The sequence below is a fragment of the Protopterus annectens genome, chromosome 14.part0 (assembly GCF_019279795.1).
Source record: "Protopterus annectens isolate FY-2018-M chromosome 14.part0, PAN1.0, whole genome shotgun sequence".
Classification (NCBI taxonomy): domain Eukaryota; kingdom Metazoa; phylum Chordata; order Ceratodontiformes; family Protopteridae; genus Protopterus; species Protopterus annectens.
Window position 1 is genome coordinate 107,194,453 of NC_056748.1, and position 26,009 is coordinate 107,220,461.

The window sequence follows — 26,009 nt, forward strand, 5'->3', positions numbered from 1 at the left end:
GAGACTTAAAGAAAATACTGAAGGAACAGACAGCAGTGTCTAAATAGCTCACTTTGATGAAACAGAAATTGTTGTATTTTTAGCACACACAGCCATGGTTTGAATCCTAGGAGTGGTAGTAAGCGGTTTGCATAATCATGCCTCTCAAATGTACAGATTTTCACAGGATGTCCAGATATTTGGCTCATATTTTTGGCCTGTTCCTCTTTTTTCCTTGGAAATCAGTGGGATGATCTCAGGATTATAGTCACCAAATAATGACATACATGTGTGTGTCAGACTTCAAATACTTCAGAAAATATATACTAAAACAAATCATGTTACTCTAGCAACTGTCTAAAAGTTTATGAGCAATATTCAAAATATGCCCCTATTTGTACCCCATGTTGTCAAGCTTTGCCCAGATGCTGTGCATTAACAGATTGAGAGGTATGTGTGTAATTACAGCTAGGAATCTGGTAATATGTGTAGAAACAGTCAGGTAGTGTTAACAAACATTCCCTCCACAGGTCTACCAGGTAAGGCAAGTAGAATTTAGCTATAAGACAGTTGAAGTATACACTGTGTACAAACATACCACTGCCCAAACCAAGGCCATAGGGTATTGTAATAATACCTGTAGAGCAATGATCATTAAAGGTATGAGTACTGCAAGGATATATAAGTTGTCAAATGACACCCCCCCAACATATCTGCAAAAATAATCTAAACACACAAATCAATGGGTATGTTTACACCAAACCTACTGTTGGGACATATGTCCTATTGTTCAATAAATATTTAAATGTGTTTCTATTAATGTTCCATGATGAAATACTATCACTGGTGGCCAGTTGCTATCAATATAACATGCATGCTGTTTTAATGGCCACTGTGGTTCCATACATGCATGTGTTGGGTTTGCTATGCAACTGTTCCAAATCTGTTTTGGGTTAATGCGAATATCTATGCATGCTGTTAGAACTAATCCTGGATTGTGTTGACTATTACTGACCCACATATGTTGTAAAACTGCAACACCATAGCACATTTGGGAAGGCCGGTCCCAGTGGACTTACCTCTCCCACCTCATCTAGCCATGGCGCCAGGCCCCAGCACATTTGGGACCTGTTCCGGGACCTCCTTGTCTGCTGGTCCTGCATTACCTTTGGGTAGAACCACCTCAGGGGCTGGGGCTCGCCCCCGGGAGTGGGCATGGACAGAATCCTGTCACCCGAAATCAGGTCTGGGGTCTGGTGCGTAGGGAGCTCCGCAGAGAATTGGGAGATCTGCTATGCCAGCTTGAGGACCATGTGGTGCAATTAGAGGGTCAGCCTGCCCCTTCTGTTCAGCCTCCAGCACAGCCACCTTCGGGGCCATGAAGGTGCAGTGGTGACTGCCCATGGGTGGGGACCTCAGTCTCGCTGTTACCATTTGGGGTCCATGGGTTTCCGATTTCCAAACACCCCTCCCCATCCAAGGTGTTTGACCCCACGTGTCATATACCACTCCTGTATGCTGTCTTGTCTGTCTTTGAACCCAACCTACCTCCCCAAACATACCTACTATCCTTCTCCAACATCCCACTCTCACCTAAAAAAAAAGGGTTATCTGTTCCCCCCAAAAAAATGTGCCCCATACATAACTGTCCAATTAACACACGTGTCCAATGGACACATGGAATCTGGTCTAATTGGCTTCACAACACATTACTGTTGTCCTCACCCCTTTCTCAGGGTTTTGAGTGTCTGAATATACCTACAAATTCAGTATATATGCACAGCTGCTGCTGTAGAAGAAATGCACAGCTGTGGACATTCTCTACACCCGTCCTGCAAGCCCCTAGCTACTTTCCCTATTTCTTTCCCCCTTTGTGCCCCATTTTTCACAACTTTCCTATCACCCCTTTTTTCTTTTCTTTTAAAGAAATTAGCATGGGGTAAGCAGGAGTAAGCACTTTTAAGCAGGATTAAGCCTGTTTGCGCAGTGCTAAGCGATGCCTACACAGATTACGCATTTTTCTGGTAACTGTAAGCATATTTAACCAGCAGTTAGCATTGCTTACCATCACGCAAACCTGCTTAAAGTTGCTCAAAACTGTCTTAACCACTCTGTATCCAACAGTTCTTGTTCTGTCTAGTAACCAAATAAGCATCCCTTACAGGTCTTGACCTCAGGACCCTGTACACTATAATCACAGCAGTTAACCACTAAGCCATCTGAGCTGTGAGGATGTCTGTTTTTTTTTCAAATATATCATTCAGTACACATTAAATAGCAGTGAACAACTCCTCTGACTACTACAATTATTTAGTACTTATAAGTGAAAAAGGTATTGAATCAGTCATGTCTTTTATTTAAATATTCACACATCAGATAGATTAATATGGTGGGATACATCTGAGAGGGTATATACAACACTCATGTTTACACATAAGATATATAGATATATATATATATATATATATATATAAAACTTATGTTTATACATTATATATATATATATATATATATATATATATTTATATATATATATATATATATATACATACATATATATCTTATGTTTATACATCTTATATATATATATATATATATATATATATATATATATATATGTATATACATATTCATACACACATGTATCTGTCTATATATATATATATATATATATATATATATATATATATATATATATATATATATATATATATTATATAGTTCTCTCTCTCTCTCTATCTATAGTATATGTATATATATATATATATATATATATATATATATATATATATATATATATATATATGTGTATGAATATATGTGTGTGTGTGTGGATATATATATATATATATATATATATATATATATATATATATATATATATATATATATATATATATATGGGTCTACTTCATTTGATCTACAGACCATTTGATCAAAACCCATTTGATTGAAATGTAATTTGGTCGAAAACCAGTATTCAAGGCATAAAACTGGGATTTGTCCCCTCTCAATGTGAGACCCTGGTGTTGGTATATATATATATATATATATATATATATATATATATATATATATATATATAGTGTGTGGGGAAGCCCCACCTAGTGTCCTTTAAAAGGAAATAAAACAAAAATTACACATTTTAAATGAAAATAGGTCGGGGGCTTTGCCCCCCCCACACACCCCGTAACTTTATATACCAACTCCAGGGTCGCATGACATTTGGGAGGGGGACAAATCCCAGTTATTGTGACTTGAATACTGGTTTTCGACCAAATGAAATTTCGATCAAATGGGTTTCGATCAAATGAAGTAGACCCATATATCTATCTATATATATATATATATATATATATATATATATATATAAACCTAGGCCCATGACATGTAGTGGAGTTGTACTGCAGCACCATAACTCTCAACCTGTTAGTGCAAGAGAATGTAATGTATATATTGCAGTTATAAATGTAGAATGTTGCTGCAGTGACAGAGGTTGTGTCAACATACATGTTGTGAAGGAAGGCTCTTCTGAAACTGACATGCATACCATCAATTACTGACAGACATCATATAATCATCATAGTGAAGTACCACACAAATAACAGTAATGATCCTATGGAATACAGAAGCAATATGAGCAACAAACATGGACAGTCTGAAACAATCTAGTCAGTCAGGAGGTATACACAGAATGCCTTAGTGCAAGAAATGTGGAACAAGCCTGACAAAGGGGATGTTTAGAGCCATGAATATGAGGATATATCAGAAATACTGGACTAGATAAGCTCACACAATTCATGCATTCATACCCTCCTGTCTCTCCTAACACATATTAACTAAAGGAACAGAGATCCCAAGCCACATACTTCACAGCAGTTAGTGACATACATCTTCACACCAGTCCACTGCTTTGTCAGACATACACAACATGTATGGTGGCCAGGCAACAGTACATCTGACAATTATCTGGACATAACATCACACTAGGGTAAATACACTCTAGGCATGTCACCAAGTACTGTCTACACTGCAGACAGACTGCCACAACACTAACCCAATTTACCAATGGTGGACTACACATGTAATTGCAAATATAGCAGGCACTACAGGCATGTAACAGCATGGGGTAAAAGACACTAGTGTGAAAGTGCATACCCACAACCGATCTCAACACACTCACAGTCACATAATGGTAAGCCTAAGTAATAGTACAGTCAATGGCCTTTGTGAATATAAGTCATTATCATGTTTGTCACTCACACACTAACCCTACACATACTGGCCCAATTCATAGTGCAGTCTGATGCCTGACTGTGGTATGCAACATGTCTTAGTCTGGCCCTACAAACATATAGACTGATAGGGTATCAGAAACTGGAGCAGCATGCACTGTCAGATAGAACAGGACCAAGAACACTGACATCTATCACAGTCTGTACACAGGCCAAATAACATGATCACAATACACTGCTACATAATACAGATACTCTGTCAACAATCACCATAAGTACACAAACCTCACTACTTACAGACTACCACAGAATATCCAAGTTTTGTCCACAGCTGTTAGGCCTCCTTTACATGACATGTCTGGCAATCTGATATATCACTGGCTTGATATCAGGAATTATGTCATTAAATAATGGTATACTGTACATATCCACCTCTTACTGCATGACATATGAACAAAGGGTGACAGACCTGGGGTACAAAGGCACAAACACAGGGCCAATATTGACATATTGCAGTTATAAACTGAGAACATTGCTGGTGTAACAGGGTTTGTTGTGACATATCTCTTCTGAGGGATATGAAGTCAGTAACACACCTGGATGTTACAATTTCCTGAGTACAATAATCAGAGTATGGTACTGCATTTATGAAGACAGAAAATGTGTGAGTAACACACCAAATCTCAGGCTCCAAACACTGGCCTGTCTGCAGACAGCCCTACATGTGAGAGTTTTCTCAACCACATAACACTGTCCTGCCAGATTTAAATCATGCATTACAGCAATATCCACACAAACCCTGTTAAACCAACAATTCTTCAAATGCTGAACAGCACTACTTACATTCTGTCCCCATGTCTGGAACATCCCCCTCCAGGTTTTTGGCCTGTCTCGACAGTGTTTGTTGTAAGAGGTATTTCTAGATACCCTCTGTGATGCTGTTTGTCACACACCCACATGAAGTCCTGCTCACAGTGAGGGAGAAGGGTCAACACCCACTTGCACTGCTTACTTATAGGGGTGTGCTTCCATGCAATTGGCTATAGGAATGATACCACAGATGTTCCACATGCAATTAGCAAGTAGACAACTCCAATTCGTGCACAGGCCATCAGCTGATCATGAGCATTACTTATCAAAGTCAAGCTGCTGCCTATGCAAAACAGATGGATTTTTCCACGTGTACCAGAGAGGGGGTGAGAAAGAGACAGAGGGAAAGAAAGACAGGAAGAGATAGAGCCAGGTGTGTTTGTGTATGATCTGTGGGTAGAGAGAGGTATATGGGTATTATAATGGTTGCCTATATATAAATGTATGGCTGTGTATTGTCTCCAACAACCTCTATGGTGTTTGACAACTGTTGACCTTGTAATGTGACATTGGGACATATGGGTCCTCAATATGAAAATGTAGCAAAACCCACGCTGCAATGGATCCTGTTATTTACACAATCACACCAACACCCACACAGGGCACTGATGACCCAAACACCCACTTGCCAGTACTGAGTTTGAAACCCCTATCTAGCTATATATTGGTACTACAGTGTTACACAGTTATCACAAGTGCCATGGTTGTTATATGTTGGAGAGCTGTTCAAAGGTATTTTTGAAGGTGAGTGACATCAGCTGCAGTGCTAAAGGAGTGGTGAGGGAAGTGTAGTAAGTGTGAGTGACCACAAAAGCAGGTATCAACAAAGATTCACACACTCTCACAGTTGCCAGGACCAGGATTAGAACTCCTACCTAACTAGTTTGCTATACTATGATATTACATACTTATCGCAAATGCCACTGCAGTTATATGTTGGAAAGCTGTCCAAAGGTATCTTTGAAGGTGAGTGACTTCAGCTGCAGTGCTAAATGAGGGGTGATGGAAGTGCAGTAAGTATGAATGACCACAAAAGAAGGTGTCAACAAGGAGACTCACGCATTTTCACAGCTGTCAGAACCAGGATTAGAACTCCTACCTAACTAGTTTACTACACTATGGTATTACATAGTTATCACAAGCGCCACAGCAGTTATACGTTGGAGACCTATCTAAAGGTATATTTGAAGGTGAGTGACATCAGCTGCAGTGCTAATGGAGGGGCGAGGGAAGTGGAGTAAGTGTGAATGACCACAAAAGCAGGAGTCAACAAAGACTCATACACTCTCACACATTTTTCACAGCTGCCAGGACCAGGATTAGAACTCCTACCTAACTAGTTTACTACACTATGGCATTATCCAGTTATCACAAGTGCCAACGGCAGTTATATGTTGGAGAGCTGTCCAAAGGTATCTTTGAAGGTGAGTGACATTAGCTGGAGTGCTAAAGGAGGGGTGAAGGAAGTGCAGTAAGTGTGAATGACCACAACAGCAGGTGTCAACACTGACTCACACATAAACATATATATTTTCACAGTTGCCAGAAGCAGGATTAGAACTCCTACCTAACAAATTTGCTAAACTATGGTATTATGCACTTATTGCAAACACCACGGAGCTTAGAGGACTGAGGCTTGGCCAAAGGGTTATTTCAAGGTGACTGACAGCAGGAGTGGTAACATGAGCAATGGGAAGTGCAGTGTGTGTGATTGGGCCATAAATCATTCCTCTGGAAACACACACACACACACACACACACACACAACCTTACATTTGACAGGACTGAGTATACAAATGTTACATGAATACTGGTTTTTATTATTGTGTTACACAGTTATCACAAGCACCACAGACACTACAGGGCTGAAGGCTACCAAAAGGAATGTCTACAGTGATTGACATCTGCACATCATGTGATATGGGCCAATTGGATGTGTAGTGGGTAGGACAGGCCTTATAATGGAAATTTATCTGTCACTGTCCATCTCTCTCTCTTCCCCACATCTCTGTGTGTGTATGTTTGACATATTATAGTGTGTTGGCCTTGGATATGTGTGAATATTTCTATCCAATGTGTGTGTGAAGAATAAATGGTGTACAATTTTGTGTGTGCACATGCATTTGCAAATGACAGATATGTATAGCCTACTGTGCTGTCAGACATGGGCTTCATTTCTCTAAGTGTAGGAGAATGCCCAGTATGACCTTCTGTATTGAGTGTGTGAATCCATTCCAGATAGGGTTGTACTCCAGTTCAGGGTTTAGTGTTCTCAACCTACAGATAGCAACCTGTTTCTGCAGGATATCTGTAGATAGGTTGACAATATGGAGTCACAATGGGGGACAGTTAGGGGGATACTGTAACTATTGCTGTCTGTGTTGCTTGTGTTACATAGTTGGTGTTAGCAGAGATATTCAGACATATGTACTGTCTTACACTGTGATGCATTATGTCATTGACTACTGACAAATATAATTATTTGCTCACAGTTATTTACTGGGAAATGCTAGATGAATGAAGCTGATTCCAGTATTGTGGTCCACAGCCTACACATTCTGGCACACTCCTGTCATTCTGGAGGGGTAGCTGCAGACACTTGATGGATCTGTGTAAATGGTCCAGCACCTTGGCAGTATGGTGGCTGAGGATCCCCTTATTGTACATATATCAACTAAACAGAATGGCCATATCCAGCTGTGGCCATACCTCTCAGCTGTACAGATTCACCCAGGTTACCCAGAGGCAGGGCTCATATATCTGGTCAGTTCCCCTTCACATTGTGGTTTATGAGCAGGTTTGCAGCCACCCATTACTGGGTTTGCAGTCAGGGGTAGTATGGGCACACATCAGAGTTTCAGACTTCACACACTGCATGACGTTCATGCATCTACACCCACTAATCTGTTATTCTATTCTTGTCCTAACATTATGCAAGTGATATCTGGGAAGTATCCCTATAACTGGTCCTTCATCCCAGCAGTATTTTTGGATTGGACACCAGTTCATGCAGTTGGACATGGGGGGCATGCTACTGGGATTTGTCAATGTGGCCTTGGATTTGTGTTCTGTTGACTGTGTTAGTTTATTTGGTTTCCCATGAGATACCATACATTGGCACTACGGGTGAGGCACAGGCCTTTGACAGAGGACTGTAGGCCATTTGGTAGTAATGCAGGCCATCTATAGCAGGCCAGTGCATTCTGTCACTCCTACATTCCCAGGCTGCGAGCCAGTGGATTTCACTGAGGTGACAGGGTAAGTGTTTGAGGTGTTAATGGCAATAGTTCCTGTACATATTGACCCATTGGTCTGGATGCATGCAGGGTGCTGCTTACAGCTAGGGACACACCTGCATAAGACATCTCTTCAGCATGCTGCATTCTGTGGGTATTCCCATACAGAAGTGGGATCATACTGTACTCATTCAAAACAGAAAGGATATGACCTGTGATAAACCTGCAGCTGATGTTGGGGTGAGCTGAGTGCATGTGTGATATGGAAGCTACTTGCGGCTGACTCACAGATATGCCTGGGACATTCCCCTTATGCTGCCTTGTGCAGACACATAGGCAGTCTCTCATTACTTCATAACTGTGCCTTTTGTGGTCTGTCAGTGATTGGCCAGACTACATCAGTATTCCATACTATACAGACAACTAATGTGCTGCTAACCTGTATGTACAATTCCAAAGGTGTGTGCAGTTCACAGTTAAATTTTATGCACTCTGTCTAGGGTACTTCCACCAGTGTACTGTGTATATGTATGGGCCCACATTCATGGCATGTCCATCTTTCAGACAGTAACAGATATTGATATCTGGATAGTGAGTATGGATGACTGCTGACATGGGTATTGCTGAGAAGCATTGTGGTTGGCTCTGCAGTTGCCAGAATATGGCCCTGTCATCCACAGTACTGTCCATAGGCCACCAAGACACAGCCCTCCATGCCTACAAGCTGACCACTGCCACACAATATTGAACACATGACAACCTAATACATGGACCCCTGCATGTTCTACACATGCAACAATCTGTCATGGAGACTGGGCCAGCTCGGATAATCTGTTCTCCACTGTTATTATACCTCACACTTACATGTTACTGCATTTCTACATGGGATTGGGGGGGGAGGCACACCTGACCACTTTAAACATTTCCTATGACTGTACTGGTATTGCAGGTACTCTGTTGTCTTCCATTTCATTTTGTATTTTGACCTATCATGCAGACTGGAGACATATCAGTAGTATAGAGACCTTAGGTTTTATTGACCTATATTTCAGTTTCAGATTTCTTACCCTTCATAACTGTCATACAACTGCCAGACCTGTTGTATTCTCTCTGTGTAGGTCTGAAGGGGGGCTATTAACCATTGCCATCAACTGGAGACCTTACACCAGCCTTTCGTTATGGTCAACGACACCTGTCCTGCTGGCTGAGGCTGGTAGTGGGTATGTGAGCTGCACTGAAAAGCATGTGTGTGTCCTATGGACACATATTTGGGCCACCACATGTACTGCAGTGGGATTTGTCACCTTGTCTAGTACTGCCTAGTATGTTGACAGCAGTATTTGTTATGGATTTCCTGCTGCCTATATAGGTGTCCAGTATCTGCTGCCATCCCATTCAGCCACCTGATTCCCTTGCATGCTGACATCCATACCATAGATGCAACTATCAGAACATACTACGGCATTCAGCAATTGATAGTAAGACTGACTTATTGTGGCTGTGCCAGTATTGAGGATGGTGCTGGAGGGCTGACTATGTTGGATGCACATAGTACACTCCCTATACATGGTAAAGCACAGGTAGTGTCATGTTTGGCATCCCTTTTACTGTATGTGCGAGTCAGAGAGAGGTGTCATTCTCTGAGTCCCTACTGTGTCAGTGTATGTGCTATGCGTTGTCTCTTTGCCTCCTTCTGCCTACATGGGCAGGCTCAGGTAGTTCCTCCTCAGAGTCACCCTGTGTCTGTGATGGCCTTGGCAATGGTGGGGGGCTGTGTGGCTTTGCCCCATGCTGTTCCTGCTGCAGCTGTTTCTGCAGGATCATATTGTGTAGCATGGCACATACTATGAACATTTGTGTACATGTAGCTGGAGAGAACTGCAAGGCTCCACCGAATATGTCCAGGCAGTGGAACCGTGACTTGAGCATCCCAAACTCATGCTCTATTATGATTCTGGTTTGTGATTGTGCCTCATTATTGAGTTCTTGTTTGGGTGTGTGTGCATTTCTGAGGGGTGTGATTAGCGACAGCTCTAGTGTGTAACCAGCATCCTCCACTAGGTGGCCATATGGGATGTCCCCACTTTCAAATGACTGGTGCAGCTGTGTCATATGCCATATGTGGAAGTCATAATAGCTTCCAGGGCTGCCAGCACACACATTCAAGATAATGCCCTGGGCATTGCATATGACCTGGCAGTTGATAGAGGGGAAGCCCTTGTGGTTTATGTAGACCCTACCCCACTCTCCAAGTGATGCTTTAATGTGTATGTGCATGCAGTCTATAGCACCCATTACCTTAGGGTATTCTGCTATTTGGTGGAAGAGATGCATATTGCTGGTCAATGCCAGACAGGTGTTGAGGAAATATATGTGCTCACCGGCATGTGCTGACATGGCATCCAAGAACTGGTGGAGTATTCTGGATGATGATGTCTGTGAGATCCCTATATCCCCAGTTGACATTTGGAAGGTACCTGTGGCTAGTATTCTTAAGCCTACACATACCTTGGTATCCACTGGCATGGGTTCCCAGCTTTGGTTCTGTGTGTGAGGTGTGGCTGGCACAGCTCAACAATTTGCTGTAGAATGTCCCTAAACACCCTATAGCGCTCCACTATCTCCAGCTCATGTAGCCCTTGGTAGGTTACCCTGGGTCTGTGCACTCTTCTCCCAATACTCATTGTGGGTTGGTCATCAGCATTCAGATTCTCACCACCCTCATCCTCTTGCACATATTGCTGTATGAGAGTGACAGCAGCCCCTAACATTTTGTTAGTTTTGTCAGGTAAAATTCCCCATCTGTGTACATCGGCGGTGTAGAATCTGTGGGAAAAACCAGACTGGAAGGTGTTTGCATAGTTTATAATAGTGTGCTAGGCTGTTCCATGTGTAATTGCCTGATTCTGATACATTTCACTTGCCAGCTATGCTAGTTCTCCTTGATTGCCTTCCTACCACTGTTTTGCCTTTCCATTGGCTTCCTGTTTAAACCCTGAGGTGCACCGTGCATCCCCAGTGCTCAGATGTGAACAGAGCTGCTATTTCCTATTTTGTTTTGTTTGTTTTTTTTTTTTTGTTTAAAACCTGGTGCGTGGTGCACACACCCATTTAGGCTATGTACACAGTACTCAGGAACATCTGACACACCTTATTCCTTAGCTGTGCTTAGCTAAGGGCAAACACGAGCCAGAGAGCTCCAATGAGCTTACAGCAAGCATGACACATACCCTTATGACATCATTCAGCTCTTAGACTTGCACTGTTGTATTGCTGCACCTACACGGTTGGGTGAAAACTAACACCGAGAGGAAATCTGCGATTCAGTATCAGTTCCCTCATTTGCATAAAACAGAATGCTAATTCATAGTTACCACACTCAGCCTTACCCCTTAGCAACTACTACTCCCTGGTATTGTTCTCTTATGCATGCCATTGACTATCAAGGCAACATATTTATTTGGGTATAAAAGCTTATTTCCAACTTTTTTTCTTATTTTTGGCCCAATCCTCTTTGCTCACCACTGCCCTATGCTTAAGCAGCCAAAATCAGCCAAAAAAAAAAATAAAAGTTATTTTTTATAATTTTGCAACAATTTATCATGCCAATGGCCACATATTTATTTTATTTTATTATTTAATTATTTTAATTTATATTTGAATACATGCTTTATTTGGAGCTGTCATGCCTCCGTTTTGTATTTTGCAGAAGTGTATTCGGTTAGTAACCAAGTACATTTCTGCAGGTTACACTATTCCTGCGCAGATGCCTGCCTGCTTTCTGGATTGCTAATTTACCTCATTTGCATGGTTTTCATCTTCAAATGGGGTAATTAGCATAGAGCAGCAGTGTCCGTGCAGGAATAGTGTAGGAGCGCTCGAGCATGTCCCGGGAGCTCATTCCTAGATCGCTCGTCGGCCATATTGAGTATAACAGCTCTTGCACTATTCCTGCATACCATGCAGAGCTTGCTGAATGGGAAGGAAAGTCAAGCAAGGCATTCACCTGTATGAAAGCTGGGACTTTGAAATTGTTTCAAAGAGTCATAAAGCATCCTACATCTAGAAGTGAACAAGAATTGAGTCAATACTGAAAAAATTTTCTAACTTTCTGGTATGTCATACTGATGTGAAGTGATATGATAAAAATTAGTTTAAAGTATTTTAATTGTAACCATTGTGATTTGAATCTAGCAAATTGATATTATTCATACTTAAGTGCTCTGCTAATAATATTGTACATGTTATCTTTCTGTTATGTATCTTCAATTTTTTCAGTAAAAATATTTAAAAACAATAAAAAGTAACAACAGTTGCTTAATTCTCACAGTGCATGCTGGTCATTTTGATTATGCCCAAGCTTTATGGAATCATTTGCTCATCTCTGATCCACTACAGTTATTCTATGCATTGAATCTTGCATCAGTAAAGCTCGGTAACAAAAGCTTATGCATGACGATCTCACCTGCATACATATTCACAGTGTCTATATTTGAGCAAATTATAGTACAAGCAAATGAAACAGAAACAAGCATTTTTGTAGAGGGCATGCCTTTTTGCTGATTCTGTAAGGGAATTACAGCCTCCACATTACTTTATTACTTATTCCAAGGTTAGTGCACCTCAGAAATGAGGAAGAAGAGTATATTATAGGTCTGTACTTTAACTGAGGAACTTCAAACAGCTCAGTTAAGGCAAAACCCTTCATGAAGAATACAGTGGATATAAAGGAATGTATCATTACTCATACAATATAAAACAGATAACATCTGCTTCTTTATCTAATCACTTTTTCTAGAGACTATTTGTGTTTCACCTCTATTCAGCAGAACAAAAATATCCCTTTTATATTTTCCCAAATTGTAGTAGTCAACAAATCTAGAACCCTGGGTTCTAGAACTGGGAGCAAAGACCTAGATTTTCCTTTTTAACTTCTTAATACACCCAACTTCTGTTTTTGTTCTTGTTTCCATACAGCAAATGCTGTCAAGGTCAGATAAGAGATCATCATGAACTACAGGTGGAAGAGCACTATGAGTGCTCAATACAGGTTCATATGTTATTACTAGGCTAATGACCCTAGGTGGCCTTTTTAAGAATATCTATGTTTCTGAAATGCATCTACCACATTTTGATACCTAGGGGGTTGTTCTAAGGGATATATGAAGGTTTGGGCATGTATATCAAACATATACAGGCTGCCTCTGTCTACTAGAGACACAGTACAACAATGCTTCTAACATACAGCTGTACAGTCCATACAGCAACACATCTGCATGCACTCTCTGGTCCTACTGTAACAATTGCTCATTGGAATACATGCTGGCACACTCCTACTGTAACAATTGCTCATTGGAATACATGCTGACACACAAGCTTTGTTGAAAACATAGAAATGTCTGGGATGTTACTGCATGACAGAAACTTTTGTGTGATATTCAAGTTATTGTGGTTATTTCTGTATGTCCCCAGGGGCATGAATCTACACACTCCCCGGGATTCATGAAGCTTGCACCATGCGCCAGAGTAGCGTCGGTGATCTAGTGCCAAATATGGCTGTTTAGCGATTCAGGTAAGAGCTGTTTCCACGTGCACTACCAGCGTATGCCAGAGCTGCGCAGTTCCCGGCGCTTGTATGCTAATTACCCCATGTACAGCAGTGTAGCATGCAAATGAAGGTATATAGCGATTCATGAAGTGGTGCAGGCATAGTGTAAGCATGCAGAAATGTAAACCAAAAAAACGGTTTACATTTTTTTCTAAAAGAACATCGGAGCAATGAAAGCAGACCAAACTTACGTATTACAATGTTAACACATGCTAATGGCTAAATATACAGCCAATGGTATAAAAAAACATGCACAACACATAAAAAATAACATTTAAAGTCATGGCCACACTAATGCAAAGTACAACCACAGTGCATGGGGGGGCAAACGGGCACACAAGGAAAATATATTTAGATGTCATAAAACTGCAATGTGACAAATCATGATTTCGCCATAATAGTCAATGGTATGCATGCTACACCACAACCAAGGTGCAAGGGTTGCTAAGGGTCTGTGACAGTGTTCCACGCGGTAACTAGGAATTAGTAGTCAATGCCATGCAAATGGGTCAAGTAATACTGAATCGCAAACATCCCACCGGTGTAAGGATGTAACCACATGGTGCAGCGGTACAACACTGAGGAGTGGCCTGGAGGTAAACATGACCTCATGAGAGATGTGCACCGCCATAGCTGTAAGCACATAGGAGCATTGGTAATCCGGGTTGCCTGTTGCTAAGCAAAGCCGCAGGATAGGGGTGTGTACCTAGCCATAGCTATGCTTAGCTGAGAGCACACAAGGTGACTGAAAGTGCATGTTAACGTGGATGAAAACGCGCTCAAAATCCGGAAAACGAGCATGCGTGGTGTGCAACTTAAGTGAAAAAGGAAGGTTACGGGAAGACAATAAGGAAATGCTGCAGCATGGTAATTGGAGTACAAATGAGTAATTAACACCTAGAAACTCACAGTGGGCCATAGACAACAGCTAACAAGGCTGCTAGCAGCTACCTGCAGAACAGGAAAGGGGAGGTGCCGTACAGCAAAGAAAAGAGAACTGTCACAGCAGAACAAAGCAAACTTGCTGTAGATCAGCTACATAACACATTTTCCAACACAATCCTGGGTTGTGGAAGCACAAGACAAGAAAGGCAGTAGCTGGATGCATACCTGACAATGGGAGGTGAATCTGGTTGAAAATAGAAGTAAAGGGCAATAGATGAATCATGGCAGACAAGCGTAAGTCAACACCAAAGGCCCCACAATAGCAGTACCTGCTTTAAAACCAATAATTAAGATACCCTGCAGCTGGAATAGCACAAACACACCCAATTACACCAGCATCATCCATTGCACGGTAGTATAAGTTATGAAAGCCCCACACACACACACTTGTGTATTCCCAGACACTCTGCACCACTGGTGTATACAGATGGGGAACTTTTAATATGTATATGTTAGGGGCTGCCATAGCTTTGATTTACCAGCATGTGTTGGAGACTGACAGTGGTGTGGAGGATGATGCTGACAACCATCTCAGGCACCGGAGGAGGAGATGAGTCTTCAGACCCAGGGTAACCTACCAGGGGCTACATGATCTGGAGCAGGTAGAGCATTGCAGGGTGGACAAGGACATCATACAGCAACTTGTTGAGCTGTGTCGGCCATGCCTCAGAGTCAGAAGTAACAGAGGGGAACCCATCCCAGTGGACACGAATGTATGTGTAAGCTTGAGAATACTAGCCACAGGTACCTTTCAAAGGCCAACTGGGGATATCATGAGGATCTCACAGGCATCAGCATCCAGGGTACTCCACCAGTTCCTGAATGCCATGTTAGCATATGCCAATGAGCACATACACTTCCCCTGAACACAGGAGGAGTTGGCCAGCAATATATGTATCTTCCACTGTGTGGCGGACTACCCATAGGTACTGGGTGCAATAGACTGCACGCACATACACATCAAGTCACCACCCGGTGAGCAGGGTAGGTGCTACATAAATTGCAAGGGATTACCCTCCATCAACTGCCAGGTCATGTGCAATGCCCAGGGCATTATCATGGATGTGTGTGCCGGCAGTCCTGGAAGCTATCATGATTCCCACATCTGGCATGCCTCACAGCTGTATCAGGTATTTGCCAGGGGGGACATCCCATATGGCCACCTGATGGGGTATGCTGGCTATGCACTGGAACCGTGGATGATGACACCCATCAGAAATGCACACACAGCCACGCAAGAACGCCATAATGAGGCACACACAGAAACCAGAATCATCATAGAGTGTGTATTTGGGATGCTGAAATCACAGTTCCATTGCTTGGACATATCTGGTGGAACCTTGCAGTACTCTCCAGGAATGTGTGCCCACATCTTCATAGTATGTGCCATGCTACACAATATGATCCTGCAGAAACAGCTGCAGCAGGGACAGGATGGTGAAGGCCCTCGCAGCCCACCACCATTGCCAAGGGACCCACAGGCACAGGGGGGCTCAGACCACAAACATCCTGTGCTAGCCCCAATAGGCAGATGGAGGTGTGCCCAGTATCTCCATATCTTGGCAAAGAGGGAACACATAGCACACACACTAGCAGTGTAGGCACTCATGGACTGACACCCTTCTCCACCTGCACACACAGCAAACATGGATGGCACACACACATGACCACCTGTAAATTTTTATGTATAGGTGGTCTACTGTGTGTATCCTACATAGGCAGCCTTCAACTATTGTACACACAACTGCCACTGGCACAAGGTAAGTCAATACCTGAACAGTATATTAACTATCAGCACGTGTCCATACTGTATGTAAAGGTTCATAGATACATAGGTAGGTACATGGCCAACCGCCGAGGCCACTCATAAGCATAGGCAAAATGTGTCTGCTGTCGCCACCCCATTGATCAACTAGCTGTCCCTTTGTGGAGCAGAGCCATTTGTGGGATCCCAGGGGTGTAGATACTGTTCACCACCCATTCTGCAAAGATTCCCCGGAGTGTTAGTGAGGGTTTTGTATAATGTAATCAGGGATGTGTTTCCAAATAATGGGGAGTATCCCTGACAGGAATCTTCACAGATGTGTACATGTTACATAGTATACCTTAAACACAGCTTGCATATATAGGTAGTTCTCCACAGAATAATAAACATGTGGAACACACAACCGCTGAAATGTGCGCTCATCACCCTTGCACTACCAGTGCCTGCTCTGAAAGGTAAGATATCCCTGCCAGGATTAGAACACGCAACCATGTACACATTCATCACAATAACATACCAATAAGCTACCTGAGATGTACCAATGGCAGCCGTGTATACTGACAGGTTAAAACACAAAAGGTAGGAATGTGTTGAAATAGGACAAACGGGCATGTACACAATGAAAGGTGTATGTTATATATATATATTTATGTATATATATATATATATATATATATATATATATATATATATATATATATACATATATATATATATATATATATATATATATATATACACACAATCATATACAGAGAGTGAGAGCGAGAGAGATATACAGAGAGTGAGAGAGAGAGATATGTCGATATATGGGGATATATATATATATATATATATATATATATATATATATATATATATATATATATATATATATGTAGATATATAGATAGGTTAACAACATCTACATAACCATGGAGGTACATAAAAATGGGATACCTACCACATACTGACTGCTTTACATACCAACGCACGTAATCCCGAGGCTTAAGGTCCAAAAGAACACAGTACTGAAACACCAGATGCGCGAGGTGTAATCTCACGATGTTAATGGATAGTTAGTCAGTGCTTCTGGTGTTGCGGTTTGGGTAGGTTACTGTGTGTACGTGTATTTCTTAGGGCTGTAGTGTGTGTTCTTTGTGTGGTGTGTGTTGTTGGGGGACTGTAATGTGTGGTTGTGGGTTAGCTTTGTGCATCTGTTTGCACAACCTAGGATGTAGAATATTAAAGTAGTGGGTGGTGTGTGGGGTGCAGACACCTACATGGGGTGTGTAGGGGGGCTTGGCCACCTGCTCATATGTAGTGTAGGATGGTTTGTTTGGATGTGTTGGGTAGCAGTGTGTCTGTGTGTACATGTGTGTGTGTTCCATGTTCATGTTACCTTCGCTAGTTACTGTCGATGTCGGTAATGTGGGGTATGGGAGTCTGTTCCCGAGACTGTGTGCATTGGAACACTGTGGTTTTGGAATTCCGTAGGTCTCCCATATACAGCGGTTGAAGTGTTCACATATGTGTATAACATAGACCATAGCAATCACACATTCTGCCACTACCAACCTTTATGAACAAAGGATATGGAGAGTATATGCCTATATACCATTACAAATATGTGATATGGACATGAGCCAATGATAGTGTTGCCACCTGTTCCACTTTGCGAGGGACACTCCCTCTTTGGGCGGTTGTGTCCTGACCAAATATATTAAACGTGGCAAATGTCCTGGGATTGTAGGACATAATTATGTCCAATACGTACTGTAATAGTTGCATACAATAGTTATTTCTGTATCTAAAGTACCTACATGGTACAAGAAACAGGATAAGCTACTAAACTGCTACAAGAATAAGCTTATAATTAGGCAAGAAAGGAAAGTTCTATCCCTTGTACTGACCGTGGGTTTGTGTCGGCCTGTAAAATCAGATGTGTGTCCCGAAAAGGACCCACTATGGACATATGAAAAGGTGGCAACCCTAGCCAAAGAGGGTCAGTCACCAACACAACTATGATGACTGCAAATTCCTATGACAGAAATTCACAGCTATCATGTAGCAACACGTTATTACATTCAGATGTATTACCAAAGGGATTCAAGGACTAACATCACCTGCATGCTATACAGGAACCACATAACAGTGCCTAAATGAATCAGCCTGCAAATACTTTTGTAGTAGTCCACAAAAGGATAGGTGTTCATATAGGGAAGGAACCCTCATGCACATAGCGATTATGTATAAAAGCAGTTCCTACACACCTGCATTTTCTATGCACACCCACTAACATCACCCCCACACACAAATATATTACAATACAAACTGTAATAACATCACAAATCATTCACACACTCTACGACATCTGCAAAAGCCTTAACATACCTTGTCAGAGACACACTAACATGGCCCTAAGTGAAATAGTGGCTGTTATACAATGGAACAGCTGCTGATTTAATAGGGTTTGTTTGCACTAATCCCATTTCAGAGGGTTGTGTGTACACCGGGATGTGCCATTACAGACAGTCCACGGGAGTCATGAAGCTAATATATCTCTGTGTGTCTCCATATAGCTGTTGAAATATATCGCAATAACACATCTAGGCCATCTCCCTCGAAAGTAAGGCAAACGGACAACCCCTAAAAGGAGTACTCACTTATACACCACTGTTGCCATGATATCGGCTAATAGAGTAGCTGCACAGCTGATGTGCATCCAATTGAACTACTTTGGAACAGCAATTGGTGGACAGGATACCACATGTTACCGATATGAAACTAGAAGAGGATGTGTCATCACACATTCAAACCATCCGTATATACCAGCGGAACATTACAAATAACATTGAAACACAAACTGAAAAGGATTGAATCAACTGTTAACGATATGTCGGGTTACTAATAAGGTATGTAGAACAGTCAGTATGTCTGTATGTAGTACTATTCTGTAGTATTTAAAGTGCATGCAATCCATATAGTGGAAGCAGTTATCTTGTAGTGATGTATTGTTGAGCATAGTCACGCTTGCAGTATTTGTGTGTACTGCTGTAAGTCACAAGGCAAACACCACATACACCACAAGGGATGCTATATAAGGGATTTGAACAGTAATATTCCTCAGCAGCTGACGTCAGTGGCAGGGTTGGTCCAACAAGTATGTGCTATAACAGGGGATAGTATATGTTGATATATTGTAACTGTAGCCATATGTATGGGTGTTATACAGAGAATAATATGTGGAAGGTTGGGCCACTGTGCAAGTATGTTTTGCATTGTGGGATATTGTGTAATGTACATTTGTAGGCAGATATGTATTACAAGCTACATAGCATTACTGAAATGGTAGGCAAACATTAGTTATGTCAATCGGCATTTACAATACACAATAACAGGATACATATGTCTTTTAGTGAGCCGACAGTTTATCTGCATGATAGCAAAGTAAAATGGAAGAGCTATTTAACTATCCATGCACATAAGACATGTAATATGTGCAAAGGTAGGTACTAGGCTGTCTTACCAAGGGTATCTGTAAGTCTAGCTAGCTTGTGTTGTCTTTTGCCACCCCCATAGGTTGGTTCCCTGTGCCTCTGAACGGCAGAGCCAATAGTTCCCTGTGCCTCTGTCCAGCACAGCCACTGCAGTGATCCCCGGGTACATGTCTGTCTCCCATCCACACGGCAACATTTCCCCTTGAAGAGTGCTCGTGAGGGGCCCTGCCTGATTTACATTGGAATCATGTTCCAAAGCACAGGGAGTGTCTGGGTCAGGAATCTATCCGTTCAGCATATCCTACTCATCGTTGTGGTTAGGTGTATATCCCTAGAACATGTGGCTCTCAGGGGCTTCTGTTTTGGTGGGGCATATCCAGCAATACAGGGTTGGACATGGGCCTTGTATGTCAAGCAGAGATCACCTGTGAGTATGCGGTATGCAATTGAGTACAGCTGGAGTTTCGTAGGTTGGGCTGCATAGGTTAGTTTTTTGAGGTCACCACCAGGTTTAAGAGGCATGGTCTGGCCTTAACAATGCCAAACAGGGAGGGGTCAAAGGTTGGGAGGTACCTAATGTCTCTGACAGTGATCCATGATGTGCACCATAGCCTTGCAGACCAGGCTAGTCAGGCCTATAGGGAAATAGGTCCCGTGGGCTGTTGTGGTGCCACCTTTGTGGAGTGGGATAACTGTTGCTGTGTGCCATTTAGGGGGCACTATGCCCAATGTGTGGCTATAATTGAACATGGTGCGTAGGTGAGGAGACAGTACGATCCGAAATTCATGTAAAACGCAGCCTGGGATATTGTCCAGCTCCATGGATGCTGTGATATTGCCTTCAGAGTGTGCAGCTTTGAGAGGGATCTGCCAGGATGTTGCCAATATCCATCGTTTCTGTAATGTTTGCGCCTTTGTGCTGTAACTCAGAGCAGATCTGGTTGTTGACATTGAGGCTCTGTGGTTGTTGTTGGTATTAGTTGTGTTAACGTTTTTGTAGCTAGCTTTGGAGGATCGTATAACGGATCTCACCTTCTTACTGAGGCTGGCCAGGGATCTCTTCCACACATGGTATTGTACTCTCGTTTGCAAAAGTGTCTTCTTCCTGTAGTACAATATGCTTATGGCAGGGGACCACCAGATTGGTTTAGTTAATTATGAGTATAGCGTCCTTGTTCTGTTTGGGATAGCACAAGCCATGCACTCCTGTAAGTGCTTATAGAGTGCATTTGTGTAGGATTCAGCAGTTATAACAGTACTGTCCATCTGCATGGGTGTCATGACGTCCACCACGTCTGCCTTAAGAAGCATGTAGTTGGCCTTGTAGACTTATACTGTGGTTCGCTTAATGGGAGGTAGGGTGCAGGATGTGGATATCAATGGTGTTCAGCACATGGTCTAATCAGACCAATGAGGAGTTGGCTTCACGTGTGGAGCACCTGTCACTCATGTTGGTAATGACTAGGTGTAGGATATTGTTGCCCCTGGTGGGTGTGTGGATATGTTGAGTCAGGGCATTGGTGTTTATGAATTCTAGAAACCGTTGAGCTAATGTGTTGGTACACGCATATTTTTCCCAGTTAATGGTGGGGTAGATACAGTGAGGCTTATGTGATGAGTGTGGTGTTGTGCGACTGTGTACCTTCTCCACATGACAGTCAGGCTCAGGCTTGGTTGGAGAGACCTTTACCTCCAGTTTGGCTAGATGAGTGCATCTCTCACAGTTTGTAGTGTTGGGTGGTAGGCGGAGAGGCTGGTCTGTGTACATGAGGCAATGTGTACATTTCCTCAATTTGTCCAGATTCATCAGATAGACAGGTGAGAACACTGGCAGTTGACTCTTGGACATGCCTGAATATAGAACTATATTCACCTAGATAAGTGAGGAAAGTGAGTACAACAGCTACATTACTCTATGCAAGTGAGAAAAGTATGTACAAAATCTGTTCACCCTTACCTGTAGGTGATGTGGAAGATTGAGTGCTATAGTAATCATTAGCTTACGTACTGTTTACAAGTCCTGAACAAGTGCTCAGCATGAATAAGCAATCCAAATAGGGTCTTGGATAATATAAACACATGGCCCCGTCCCCCCAACAGGTACACAAGCATATATCCATGTACACCACAGGACCCCTGTACCCACAACTATGCAAGTACAAGCTGCACTCAGTCTGCATGGGACCTGCCCACATCACAGGTTGTATCATACACATATGGCAAAATAAGATGCTCTCCACGTACACATCATGTAAAACATAGCTCCATGTCAGGTTGTGTACACACTGAATGGTGCACACCAACAGATATCACAACCCAACAAAGGGGGAGACACCACTGATAATGGGAAGTACTGCACTACTACCCTGCTGAGTCTGGTCTGGAAGGCCATGAACCTTGATCACTTAAGTGATGTCAGCAGTACAAATGTAGATGACAGTATGGTTGATGTCACACTGCATATCATAACCTTGCCAGGTCATAGGACATCATCACCCATACTGTGTACCACCTACACTCGGTATACTAGATGTACATTCTTATGTCACAGAAGTGTTTAGCAACAGGACTGCTGGCAGAAACAACACTACAGAAGTTGTCTGAATAATACGTGATCATCACACAAGTGGCAGCTACAGTATGTCAGGATTAATGAATTCTATTCCCCCTCATTGTAGCAATAGCTGACTCGCATTGTCACCCTTTAATAACCATGTACCCATGAACTACCACCTAGGTAGCTGTCATCATAATGGACACGTGTGTGAGGGATGCAGCTGGGCAGTTGTCTTTCCTGTGATAGCTACGTCACCACATCCATCAGGGAGTCATATGTGGCAACCCTAATAATAACAGAGTGCCATTCATGAATATAGAGATCATTGTCCAGTCATACAGACCACTCAAGTGACCCATATCAGATCACATATTTCCTTTAAGGGGTATTGGCCAGGTGCAGATGGCCTACACCAGTCTTCCCATTCCCCATCTCCACTATGTAAGATGATGTATACCCTGAATAAATCCATGTCCAACCCAGTGATGTCAGACATGCTACATGTACTCATCCTTATCTCGAACACATACTTCATGGACATCCACCTATTACATGCTGGACAGATCCTTGTCCCATACACTTGACATAGTCCTGCCATACTATGCATTCCTGTCTGTCAAAGCTGCACATCGCTCCCCTCTCAGACATGGTGTGATGACCGTATGGTAACGCATGGTATATGTATCATTAACCCTGTGGATCAGTAATGTGGCACTGCTCCACCTGGCCCCACAGACCCACCTGTCAGCTACTGCCAGGTAACCTTTCATCCTAGATGCATACATAGCCCATGGCATATAGCCCACTAGTTGACTTTGACTGTACATTTCATAGTTGACATCCATCCCTGCAAATACCATCTGGCTAGCCAGTGTCCCATGTGTATCACATGTGCAACACAGGTGATACATGTCAGGATGTTGAATCGCTGTACAGTGCTGTGTAGATGCATATGGCAGAACACATACATGTAAAACCTTATATGAGTATGTCTGCAGGGTCACAGGTGATGTCTGTTAAGGCAGTGTAAGTCCTTATATGTGACATATACACTGCATCAAGGTCGACTGCATTAACTCATTACGTCCGAGTGACGACTCCAGGTGCATCTGCAGTTACCTCCTACTGCTCCTCTATGCATCAAATATTGCTTGTTCATATTTGCATACTTCCAAAACCATGCTACATACAAGGAATCTGAATATTTTATATTGAAGCATACATGATGGCAAACACAGTTTTATTGATATTTGACCTATGTCAATGAGTATTTGTTAGAACTGTAAGGCAATAACTTTATTTTTTAAAGTCTCAAGCCACGCCCACTGGGAGTTAAAGGTACACACTCAAAAGAGCTGTACTGGAGGGAATGAGTTAATGTGGACATATCCAGCCATGTGCTGATAGATAGGAACACCAGTAAAAGCAAACAGACATGCCCACATCAAGACAGCAACCACACGGAGTATGAGCAATGTAATGAGGTGACACACACACACACACACACACACATATATGGTGATAATATCCACTCAACATTGAGTGTCACATGTGTGTGACACAAACAAATCAGTGTCATGTAGGTTTGCAAATACAACTATTTAAACTGAAGTAATGTGATACACATGTATGTTCAGCTGTAGCACTGTATGTCTCTGAGGTACTGTGACCTGTCTCCATCATTATGTCTTCCAGGTATGCCACGTACAAGGTTTCCCCCTTTTACACGCTTGGAGGATGAGGCCCTCATCCCATACCTACTTGATAATCACAACATCCTGTTCAGCCGTGCGCCACAGGATGCACAGCAGTGGGATGCCCTGTGGATGGAACTTTGCAGGAGGGTTAATGATGTGGGTGGCCACAACCACACACACCAGCAGGTGCGCAGACACTGTACAGACCATGCGAATGCAATTGCCAGGGAACAAGGTGGAACAGGTGGTGGACCACCAACCCAGCCCCCACTCACACGTACCGAGGAGCTATTGCCCAACATGGGGACACCTGCAGAACCACATCCACAAGCCTTAGCCGATATTGTGGAGGTGGGTGTCTCTCAACTACTGAGCTTGGAGTTGCCTGTTAAGTCAGTACTGCACCTATAACAACTATATTCCACATAGCTGCATGTGTCACTGTACAATATGTAATGTAACATCATATGCAAGGCATGTATACACATCTGCCACATACTATAGTATGCTACTCTGTGTATAGTCTAATGTACTGGTGTATGTGCTATGCACATTGCTCCCTGTAGCCTTTATACAGGGGTGGATTATACTCATACTGCTGTTACTCCTATTTAGGTACCTCTGGCATTCCACGGCGACAGCAGCCCGTTGCAGGTGAGCGTGTTATTATTTATCAGGAACCGTAATGCACAAATCTATCTGCCATGTGGCCATTCACAACATGTACACAATGTATGGCCTGTCACAATATACAGGTCAGACTTGCAATGCATCACAATGACTAGCCATGTGCCACACTTGCAAACTATGTGAACCATCTCACCTACATGAATCTTCACAAACGTTATTGCCAGATGTGTTGACAGCTGTGCATACAATGGTGGAGGTGCTGTTCACTTTAGGAACGTGCAACAAATCTGATCTACACATGTGGTGAATACAAACAGTACTACACAGTGGGCTGGAGTATGGCCAGCACACAGGTTTCACCAGTGTGGATCATAGTCCTGCTATGAATGTCACACAATGTGATGTGCTATCTTGACATGTCCATGACATCTATTGGCCTGGCTGCTACACTGTCTACCTAACCTGAAAACATATCCCACATACCACCCTTTATCTGCATAACCCTGTTGTCAGTGGAGCTTATATGTCATATGGGACAACACAGACATGTGAAATAGATGCCCATCACTATAATTTGGACAACACATGTACACACATGGCCATGGATGATGGCCAGAGACATGGAGCAACACACACACTAAAAGTGTTGTGCTTGTGTGTACACCATGTCGTACAATGGCAACACATGGTTCGGCCATGGTCTTTATATAATGGTCATAATGTAGATGTGGAACACTAGACATCCTACAGGCCTGTGCACATCTTGTGTAGGTGTAACATCGATCCACCACATAGGATATGTTGAACATCTTGAGGGTGTTGCAACATGACAGCAGTTAATTGTACAGTATCTACATCAGGCCACAGATACAGTACATTCCTGTTGCTGGTGATGGACATAAATGCCATACTAGCTACTCATGTGTGTGTGTGTGTGTATGTGTGTGTGTGGTACACAGATCTCATGTGGGACATGGTGTACCGACATGTTCACCATGTCTGCCCATA